This window comes from Halichoerus grypus, chromosome 10 (genome assembly GCF_964656455.1).
Source record: "Halichoerus grypus chromosome 10, mHalGry1.hap1.1, whole genome shotgun sequence".
Classification (NCBI taxonomy): Eukaryota; Metazoa; Chordata; class Mammalia; order Carnivora; family Phocidae; genus Halichoerus; species Halichoerus grypus.
In genome coordinates this window covers 63,122,547-63,134,287 of record NC_135721.1, presented here as the reverse complement: position 1 = coordinate 63,134,287, position 11,741 = coordinate 63,122,547, and positions in this window count along the sequence as shown.

Here is an 11,741-nt window from a genome sequence, read left to right as displayed (position 1 = left end):
AGGCTATTTATTATGCAGCCTTCACTGGACTGTACATATCATCCTCAGATTGCCCTGACAGCGTGCTGTCCTGAACAATTCCAGAGAAGTCATTTCTTTGTACTCTCTGCCATCAGAACATCCCAGAAAAGCAGAATTTCAGGTTCTGGTAAGATGATGCTGCTACTGTTAGACAAAGCTCAGAATTGGCGGGACTTTGAGATAAGGTAATCGAAACAAACTCACAGAATGTCTTCAGTTCATAAAAAGGTGAAACTGTCTAGAATATGCTAGGGATTTACTCTTACATTACTCAACTTCAAGGGAAAATATACCGAAAACACTTATGTCCATGTTATGGATGAATAACGGTATCAAGCGATTCAAGTATCTGTTTCCAATTTCATAAATTCAGAGAAGTTCTTAAGCCTCAAGTAGAATGAACTGATATTCACTCCAATTTTTCAGACCAGGGAGCTGGAGGCCACAAATAGCTCAGGATTCTCTCTGGTCCAGTGAGCTGCTTGCATTTAATAAAATGTTCAGTATTAAAAACATCCAAATGTGTGCTGATTTGAAACAAACCTAGAATGGCTGCCTCTAATCTTTGTCTTTTGCTTCCCACAATGATTCTTTTCTTGGCTTTCTTTATCAGATAATGCTGGCACTGACCAAGATCTCATTGGAATAAGTTGGCACACAAGGGATTCTCCCAGAGTCTTCCTCAATTTCTCAGTCTGTGAAATGAGACACATATCTGAATATAGGATTTTAACTAACAAAAGTCTAAAACCCCTAACCCTCTTTTCTCCACCCTTAAAATGGAATATTTGTATATTTGAATTCAATCAGTTGATTTTTAAATATCTTTATTGAGGAACAATTTGCATACCAAAATATTCACCCATTTTAAGTGTACAATTCAATGACTCTTTGTAATGTTAGAGTTGTTCAACCATCCCCACAATTTTAGAATATTTCCATTAACTCTGAAAAGATTCCTCAACCTTATTTGAGTTGTTTTGCCATCCTTGCAGGAAATCAGTCGGACAAATGTAAGGGTTCATTTCTGGACTCCCAATTATATTTCATTGATATACATGTCTATCCTCAGGCCACTGCCACCGATCGTGATTATAATAGCTTTGTATTAAGTTTTGAAGTATGAATTCTCTAACTTTGTTCTTCATTTTCATCAGCTATTTTAGGTTGTAATTTCATATGAATATCAGGATCAGTTTGTCAATATTTGCAACAACAAAAAAAGATGAGATTACATTGGATTTACAGATCAGTGTGGGGAGTGTTTTCATCTTAATAGTAAGTCTTCCATTCCATGAATATTGGATGTCTTTTTATTTATTTAGGTCTTCTTTAATTTTTTTCTTTGATATTTTGTACTTTTCAGTGTACATCTTGTATTTCTTTTGTTAAATTTATTCCTAAATATTTTTGATGCTATTGTAAATGAGATTGACTCCTTGATATCATTGTCAGATTGTTTATTGGTAGTATATAGAAATACAATTGTGTTTGTGCATTGCTTTTGTATCCTGCAGTTTGCTGAACTAATTTATTAGTTATAATATTGTTTGTGGATTTCTTACAATTTTCTATATACAAGATTATGTCATCTGCAAAGAGAGACATTTTAGCTTCTCCCTTTTCAATCTGGGTTACTTTACTTCCTTTTCTTGCCTAATTGCCCTGGGTAGAGCCTTTAGTTCTATGCTTAATAGAAGTGGCAAGACTGGACATCTTTGTCTTGTTCCTAATTTTAAGAGGAAAAAAACTTTCAGTCTTTCACTGTTATGGATGATTTTAACTGTAGTTATTTTGTAGATACCATTTATTAGGTTGAGAAAGTTTCTATTTCTAATTTTTTAGTGTGTTTTTAATGAAGGGGTGTTCAATTTTTGTCAAATGCTTTTTCTGCATCTATCAAAATGATGATGTGGTTTTTGTCTTTTATTCTATCAATATATTGTATTACACTGATTGGTTTTTGTATGTTAAATCAACCTTGCATTCCTGGGATAAATTCCATTTGGTTATGATGTATAATCTTTTTAGATATTGCTAGATTCAGTTTGCTGGTATTTTGTTGAAGATTTTTGCATCTGTTTTCATAAGAGTTATCAGTCTATGGTTTTCTTTTATTCCAATGTCTTTAGTTTTGATAATTTAGTCCTCATACAATGCATTGGAAAGTGTTTCCTCCTTTTCTAGTTTTTGGAAGACTTTGTGGAGTATGGTATTAGTTCCTCTTTATGTATTTGCTAGAATTCTGTAGTGAAGGCTTATGGACCTGGGCTTTCTTTGTGGTAAATTTTTAAATTACAGATTTAATCTCTTTATTTGTTATAGGTCTATTCAGATTTTCAGTTTCATCTTGAGTTAGTTTTGGCAGTTAGTGTCTTTCAAGGAATTTGTCCGTTTTATCTAAGTTATCAAATTTGTTGGCATATAATTCTTTGTTGTATTTCTTTCTAATCCTTTTTATTTCTGCAAAATCAGTAGTTATGTCCCTCTTTCATTCCTGACTTCAGTAATATGGATTTTCTTTATTTCTGCTCTAATCTTTGTTATTTCCTTCCTTTTCATTGCTTTAGGTTTAGTTTTCCTTTCTTTTTCTAGTTCATAAGATGGAAGTTTATTGTTATTGAATGAGATCTTTCTTCTATTTGTAATATAGGTATTTTCAACTATATATTTCCCTCAGAAAACTGCTTGAGTTGCATCTCATAAATTTGGTATGTTGTGTTTCATTTTAATTCATTTAAATTTTTTTCTAATTTCCCTTTTGTTTTCTTCTTTGACCCATTACTTATTTAGGCTTGTTTTAATTTCCACACATTTTTGAAATGCCCAAATTTCCTTGTTTTGATTTCTAATTTTGTTCCATTCTGGTTGAAGAACATACTTTGTATGATTACAGTCCTTTTAAACTCACTGAAGCTTATTTTATGGCACAGATTCATATCAATCTTATAGAATGTTCCATGTGCACTTAAGAAGTATGTGAATTGTGCTGTTTTGAGTGAATTGTTCTTTAGATGTCTGTTATGTCTTTAAAGAGTTGCTTTAAAGAATTAATTTATTTGTATTTTAAAATCTAAAGTGTGCTTGCTCCCAAATGTCCATCAACTGATGAATGAATAAAGATGTATGTGTGTGTGTGTGTGTGTGTGTGTGTGTATGTATAAAATGGAATATTATTCAGCCATCAGAAAGAATGAAATCTTGCCATTTGCAACAACATGAATGGAGCTAGAGTGTTTTATGCTAAGCGAAATAAGTCAGTCAGAGAAAGACAAATACCATATGATCACACTCATATGTGGAATTTAAGAAAGAAAACAGATGAACATATGGGAAGGGGGAAAAGAAGAAAAGAAGAAGAGAAATAGCCATAAGAGATTCTTAACTATAGTGTACAAACTGAGGGTTGATGGAGGTAGGTTGGTGGGGGATGGGCTAGATGGGTGATGGGTATTAAGAAGGGCACTTGTTATGATGACCACTGGGTGTTGTATGTAAGTGATGAATCACTGAATTCTACTCCAGAAACCAATATCGCACTGTATGTTAACTACCTGAGATTTAAATAATAAAAGAAAATAAAAAATAAAGTGTGCTTGCTGTAGATAGCATATATTCTGTGCATTTTAAAAAATCCAACCCAACATTCTCTGCTTTTGATGAGATTGTTTAATTCATTCACATTTAACATTATTATTGATATAGTCGGACTGCCATTTTGGTTTTTGTTTTCTATATGCTTCATCTTTTTATTTCCTTAATTCCTCCTTTACTGTCTTCTTTTGCATTAAATGAATATTTCTTAGTGTAATATTTCAATTCCTTTAGCAATTTGTTTTTGGTGGTAAGTAAAATAATGGACCCCAAATAATGTCCATGTCCAAATCCCTGGAACCTGTGAATATGTTACCTTATATGGACCTTAAGCTAGGGAAATTATCCTGTCTGAGTGGGTCAAATGTAAACGCAAGAGATTTTTATTTTTAAGATTTATTTATTTTTTAGACAGAGAGAGAGAGAGGGTGGGGGGCGGGAGGAACAGAGCATGGAGTCCTATGTGGGGCTCAATCTCAGGAGCCTGAGATCATGCCAACTTAACTGACTACACCACCCAGGCTCTCCACAAGGTTTTTTGCTCTACTTCTCTTGTTCCTTCCTGGGGTTGGGGGGTGGGCTGTTAAGTTTCCACGCCTTCTCTTGGAAACACAAGCTGAATGCTGAGAGCTTCCCATTTGTTTTTCCTAAAGCAATGCCTTGAAATACTCAAGTTTGTGAGACTACTCCCAATCCTGCAGTCAGGCTGGCTTTCTATTCATGTTCCCTAGCTATCTACAAAGGATCACATTCACAGTCTGCAAGAGTGCATTCAGGGAAATGGCCACAGGCCTTGGGAGGGAGGTGAGGTGTGGTGCAGAGCATTGGGGGTACCCACAGGCCACTTGGGGGGTCCACAAGTAAAGCATCCCCAGTGGTTCATGGGCTGGCTTCTTGATGGAGTCTACAAAACAGTAGTGGGATACATGACTCTGTTGTGCTACAAACTCTGATTGCTCTAAGTCTTTTCCACTCTTCCCTGATCCCAGTGTTTCCTAGCCACTCAACCATGCTGATCCTCTCAGAATTCTGGGTAGGACAAGAAAGAGGTGGGTCACTTAGGTAGTGTCCCACACAACTAGGAAAGCTGGGCACTCACTATCCTCTCATATTCACCATGGGAGGGATTGAGGACTGAGGGGGTCTTTCTTGGCATCAAGCTGTGCCACTTTGGAGGAAAAGTGACTATAGATAAAGTGAAATTGTTCCTTTTTCCTTCTTCAGTGAGTCTGCTCTGTGACTTTTAGCTCCAATGATGTGTTGGAACTTCTCTGCTGAAGTCCCACAAAGATAGATCCAGGGTGTTTGTCAAAACTGGTGCACTGTGGCAAGATGACAATATAAAATTCTTATTCTGCCATCTTGCTGACGTCACCTGTAGTAGTTTTTAAAGATTTTACCAGCCTTTAAAGTGGTAAAAATATAATCTTTGGAATTACTACTATATAACTCTGAGTTCAGCTTTCTTATCTCTTTTCAGATAATTTGTTAATATTTTGTCCCTCTTCTGCTATTTTAGATTTTTTATGTAGTAAGCTTAACAGTTAGGTTTGACATAATCCAAATCCATGCCTGAAATCTGATAAAATATTATTTGCCTTAACCCAGGGATTCTTTTCCACCACTGAAAGAGTGCCAAAGTTATACCTTCCTCCAATTGCTCCTATTTGTGAAGGACAATATATAACTTCATAGGAGGTGTTAACAATTCTAAAAATAGTGCTAAAGAAATTCATTTTACTCCTCTGTTGGGAGGTGCCGATGGGGGTAGGGAACCAATTAACAAGGAGAAAGGGGGTAATTAGTAAGTGCATAAAAGTTTCCCAAATCAAATTAGCACTTAAACACTGAGGCACATGGACTTCTCATCTTTATACATATCACGTGTTCTCTTTTTTAAATGTTGTGATGTCTCTATATGGAGATTTAATTTGTAATTGCAGGTGATTCTCATTCTTACTAGAAAAGTAAAGCCCTATTAGTAAATTCAGTAAATTTGGTAAGCTATTAAATTCAATCCTGGGAATTATCCTTTTTATCATGTTTTCTCTCCTATTTTTCTTTTTGCAATAAAAAAAAAATATTTGTAGGTTCTCCTCTTGGCGATTTCACTCTTTCTCTGGTTTTGGAAAATTCCTCCACAAGTTATTGTAACACAAAGGTAATTATTTTATCTTGAGCTATCATTATGGAGTTCCTTAAGAATTTTCCATCCTTCCTTAAATTTCTGCTCTTTGCTGGATGTTCCTAAAGCCTGCACTACAGAGTAACTTCCTACCTATCACCAGGCTATTTTGTTGTACTTGCAAAATGCTTCCCAAATAATTGGTATAGGACTGTTCATAGTGTCGCAAATGTAATTAATCTCTGCTGTTGACATACTTTCTTCTATGCTTATAGCTAATGACTTCCTGTTAGATTCTAATAAATCCATGACTAGATCTTTATTTGCTTCTTGAGTTTTGGAAAGTGAGGGTTCCCCTCTGTGTAGTTCACATGCTTTCTGTGGACTGTAGGGCTATGTCAGTGACAAAAAATGAGGTTACCTAAAGTCTCAAAAAGTTGGGTCATGAGATTCTGTTGTCTTCTTTAGATATTTAAGTCATCTTGAGCAAAGAGCTTTTTATTTATTTTTATTTTTTTAAATTTTTTATTGCTATGTTACTCACCATACATTACATCATTAGTTTTTGATGTAGTGCTCCATGATTCATTGTTTGTGCATAACACCCAGTGCTCCATGCAATGCGTGCCCTCTTTAATACCCATTACCAGGTTAACCCATCCTCCCACTCCCCTCCCCTCTAGAACCCTCAGTTTGTTTTTCAGGGTCCACTGTCTCTCATGGTTCATCTCCCCCTCCGATTTCGCCCCCTTCATCCTTCCCCTCCTGCTATCTTCTTTTTTTTTTTTTTTAACATATATTGCATTATTTGTTTCAGAGGTACAGATCTGAGATTCAACAGTCTTGCACAATTCACAGCACTCACCATAGCACATACCCTCCCCAATGTCTATCACCCAGTCACCCCATCCCTCCCAACCCCCACCACTCCAGCAACCCTCAGTTTGTTTCCTGAGATTAAGAATTCCTCATATCAGTGAGGTCATATGATACATGTCTTTCTCTGATTGACTTATTTCGCTCAGCATAACACCCTCCAGTTCCATCCATGTCATTGCAAATGGCAAGATCTCATTCCTTTTGATGGCTGCATAATATTCCATTGTATATATATACCACTTCTTCTTTATCCATTCATCGGTCGATGGACATCTTGGCTCTTTCTACAGTTTGGCTATTGTGGACATTGCTGCTATAAACATCGGGGTGTACATACCCCTTCAGATCCCTACATTTGTATCTTTGGGGTAAATACCCAGTAGTGCAATTGCTGGGTCGCATGGTAGCTCTATTATCAACTTTTTGAGGAACCTCCATACTGTTTTCCAGAGTGGTTGCACAAGCTTGCATTCCCACCAACAGTGTAGGAGAGTTCCCCTTTCTCCACATCCCCGCCAACATCTGTCGATGCCTGACTTGTTAATTCTAGCCATTCTGAATGGTGTGAGGTGGTATCTCATTGAGGTTTTGATTTGGATTTCCCTGATGCTGAGCAATGTTGAGCACTTTTTCATGTGTCTGTTGGCCATTTGGATGTCTTCTTTGGAAAAATGTCTGTTCATGTCTTCTGCCCATTTCTTGATTGGTTCATTTGTTCTTTGGGTGTTGAGTTTGATAAGTTCTTTATAGATTTTGGATACTAGCCCTTTATCTGATATGTCATTTGCAAATATCTTCTCCCATTCTGTCAGTTGTCTTTTGGTTTTGTTGACTGTTTCTTTTGCTGTGCAAAAGCTTTTTATCCTGATGAAGTGCCAATAGTTCATTTTTGCCCTTGCTTCCCTTGCCTTTGGCAATGTTTCTAGGAAGAAGTTGCTGTGGCTGAGGTCGAAGAGGTTGCTGCCTGTGTTCTCCTTTAGGATTTTGATGGACTCCTGTCTCACATTTCGGTCTTTCAACCATTTGGAGTCTATTTTTGTGTGTGATGTAAGGAAAAGGTACAGTTTCATTTCTCTGCATGTGGCTGTCCAATTTTCCCAACACCATTTATTGAAGAGATTGTCTTTTTTCCATTGGACTTTCTTTCCTCCTTTGTCAAAGATTAGTTGAACATAGAGTTGAGGGTCCACTTCTGGGCTCTCTATTCTGTTCCATTGACCTATGTGTCTGTTTTTGTGCCAGTACCATACTGTCTTGATGATGACAGCTTTGTAATAGAGCTTGAAGTCCGGAATTGTGACGCCACCACCTTTGCTTTTCTTTTTCAACATTCCTCTGGCTATTCAGGGTCTTTTCTGGTTCCATACAAATTTTAGGATTATTTGTTCCATTTCTTTAAAAAAAGTGGATGGTATTTTGATGGGGATTGCATTGAATGTGTAGATTGCTCTAGGTAGCATTGACATCTTCACAATATTTGTTCTTCCAATCCATGAGCATGGAACATTTTTCCATTTCTTTGTGTCTTCCTCAATTTCTTTCATGAGTATTTTATAGTTTTCTGAGTACAGATCCTTTGCCTCTTTGGTTAGATTTATTCCTAGGTATCTTATGGTTTTGGGTGCCATAGTAAATGGGATCGCCTCCTTAACTTTTCTTTCTTCTCTCTTCTTGTTGGTGTATAGGAATGCCACCGATTTCTGTGCATTGATTTTATATCCTGCCACTTTACTGAATTCCTGTATGAGTTCTAGCAGTTTTGGGGTGGAGTCTTTTGGGTTTTCCACATGAAGTATCATATCATCTGCAAAGGGTGAGAGTTTGACTTCTTCTTTGCTGATTCAGATGCCTTTTATTTCTTTTTGTTGTCTGATTGCTATGGCTAGGACTTCTAATATTATGTTGAATAGCAGAGGTGATAGTGGATAACCCTGCCACATTTCTGACCTTAGGGGGAAAGCTCTCGGTTTTTCCCCATTGAGAATGATATTTGCTGTGGGTTTTTCATAGATGGCTTTTATGATACTGAGGTATGTACCCTCTATCCCTATACTATGAAGAGTTTTGATCAAGAAAGGATGCTGTACTTTGCCAAATGCTTTTTCTGCATCTATTGAGAGGATCATATGATTCTTGTTCTTTCTTTGTTAATGTATTGTATCATGTTGATTGATTTGTGGTTGTTGAACCAACCTTACAGGGATAAATCCCACTTGGTCGTGGTGAATAATCCTTTTAATGTACTGTTGGATCCTATTGGCTAGTATTTTGGTGAGAATTTTTGCATCCATGTTCATCAAGGATATTGGTCTGTCATTCTCCTTTTTGATGGGGTCTTTCTCTGGTTTGGGGATCAAGGTAATGGTGGCCTCATAAAACGAGTTTGGAAGTTTTCCTTCCATTTCTATTTTTTGGAACAGTTTCAGAAGAATAGGTATTAATTCTTCTTGAAATGTTTGGTAGAATTCCCCTGGGAAGCCATCTGGCCCTGGGCTTTTGTGTTTTGGGAGATTTTTGATGACTGCTTCAATTTCCTTAGTGGTTATGGGTCTGTTCACGTTTTCTATTTCTTCCTGGTTCAGTTTTGGTAGTTGATACATCTCTAGGAATGCATCCATTTCTTCCAGATTAGCTAATTTGCTGGCATAGAGTTGCTCATACTATGTTCTTATAATTGTTTGTATTTCTTTGGTGTTGGGTGTGATCTCTCCTCTTTCATTCATGATTTTGTTGATTTGGGTCATCTCTCTTTTTGATAAGTCTGGCCAGGGGTTTATCAATCTTGTTAATTCTTTCAAAGAACCAGCTCCTAGTTTCGTTGATCTGTTCTACTGTTCTTTTGGTTTCTATTTCATTGATTTCTGCTCTGATCTTTATGATTTCTCTTCTCCTGCTGGGTTTAGGCTTTATTTGCTGTTCTTTCTCCAGCTCCTTTAGGTGTAGGGTTAGGTTGTGTACTTGAGACCTTTCTTGTTTCTTGAGAAAGGCTTGTATTGCTATATACTTTCCTCTTAGGACTGCCTTTGCTGCATCCCAAAGATTTTGAACAGTTGTGTTTTCATTTTCATTGGTTTCCATGAATTTTTTTAATTCTTCTTTAATTTCCTCATTGACCCATTCATTCTTTAGTAGGATGCTCTTTAGCCTCCATGTATTTGAGTTCTTTCCAACCTTCCTCTTGTGATTGAGTTCTAGTTTCAAAGCATTGTGGTCTGAAAATATGCAGGGAATGATCCCAATCTTTTGGTACAGGTTAAGACCTGATTTGTGACCTAGGATGTGATCTATTCTGGAGGATGTTCCATGGACACTAGAGAAGAATGTGTATTCCATTGCTTTGGGATGGAATGTTCTGAATATGTCTGTGAAGTCCATTTGGTCCAGTGTGTCATTTAAAGTCTTTATTTCCTTGTTGATCTTTTGCTTAGATGATCTGTCCATTTCAGAGAGGTGGGTGTTAAAGTCCCCCAATATTATTGTATTGTTGTCAATGTGTTTCTTTGCTTTTGTTATTAATTGCCTTATATAATTGGCTGCTCCCATGTTAGGGGCATAGATATTTACAATTGTTAGGTCTTCTTGTTGGATAGACACTTTAAGTAGGATATAGTGTCCTTCCTCATCTCTTATTACAGTCTTTGGCTTAAAATCTAATTTGTCTGATATAAGGATTGCCACCCCAGCTTTCTTTTGGTGTCCATTAGCATGGTAAATGGTTTTCCACCCCCTCACTTTCAATCTGGGGGTGTCTTTGGGTCTAAAATGAGTCTCTTGCAGACAGCATATCGATGGGTCTTGTTTTTTTATCCAATCTGATAGCCTGTGTCTTTTGATTGGGGCATTTAGCCCACTTACAATCAGGGTAACTATAGAAAGACATGAATTTAGTGCCATCGTATTGCCTGTAAGGTGACTGTTACTGTATATTGTCTGTGTTCCTTTCTGGTCTATGTTGCTTTTAGGCTCTCTCTTTGCTTAGAGGACCCCTTTCAATATTTCTTGTAGGGCTGGTTTCGTGTTTGCAAATTCCTTTAGTTTTTGTTTGTCCTGGAAGCTTTTTATCTCTTCTTCTATTTTTCAATGACAGCCTAGCTGGATATAGTATTCTTGGCCGCATATTTTTCTCGTTTAGTGCTCTGAATATATCATGCTAGTTCTTTCTGGCCTGCCAGGTCTCTGTGGATAGGTCTGTTGCCAATCTAATGTTTCTACCATTGTAGGTTACATATCTCTTCTCCCAAGCTGCTTTCAGGATTTTCTCTTTGTCACTGAGACTCATAAGTTTTACTATTAGATGTCGGGTGTTCAGCTATTTTTATTGATTTTGAGAGGATTTCTCTGTGTCTCCTGGATTTTGATGCCTGTTTCCTTCCCCAAATTAGGGAAGTTCTCTGGTATAATTTGCTTCAATATACCTTCTGCCCCTCTCTCTCTTTCTTCTTCTTCTGGGATCCCAATTATTCTAATGCTGTTTTGTCTTATGGTATCGCTTATCTCTCAAATTCTGCCCTCGTGATCCAGTAGTTGTTTATCTCTCTTTTTCTCAGCTTCTTTATTTTCCATCATTTGGTCTTCTATATCACTGATTCTCTCTTCTGTCTCATTTATCCTAGCAGTTAGAGCCCCCATTTTTGATTGCACCTTATTAATAGCCTTTTTGATTTCGACTTGGTTAGATTTTAGATCTTTTATTTCTCCAGAAATGGTTTCTCTAATAACTTCCATGCTTATTTCAAACCCAGTTAGTATCTTTAAAATCATGATTCTGAACTCTAGGTCCGACATCGTACTAATGTCCATATTGAGTAGGTCCCTGGTAGTCGGTACTACCTCTTGTTCTTTTTGTTGACACGATTTTTTCCATCTTGTCATTTTGTCCAGAGGAGAATAGATGAATGAGAGAACAAAATGCTAACAGGGTAACAACGTCCCCAGAAATCTAAACAAATCTCTAAACAAATCAGAAAAGACCTGAAACCGGGGGAAAGGAAAGGGAAAGAAAGAAAAAAGAAAAAGAAAAAGATAAAAACAAACAAAAACAGAACAAAACAAAAAAAAACAAAATATGATCAAATATGATCAAGCTGGTGCATAGATCAGTGCCACACACTAGATTTTGGGT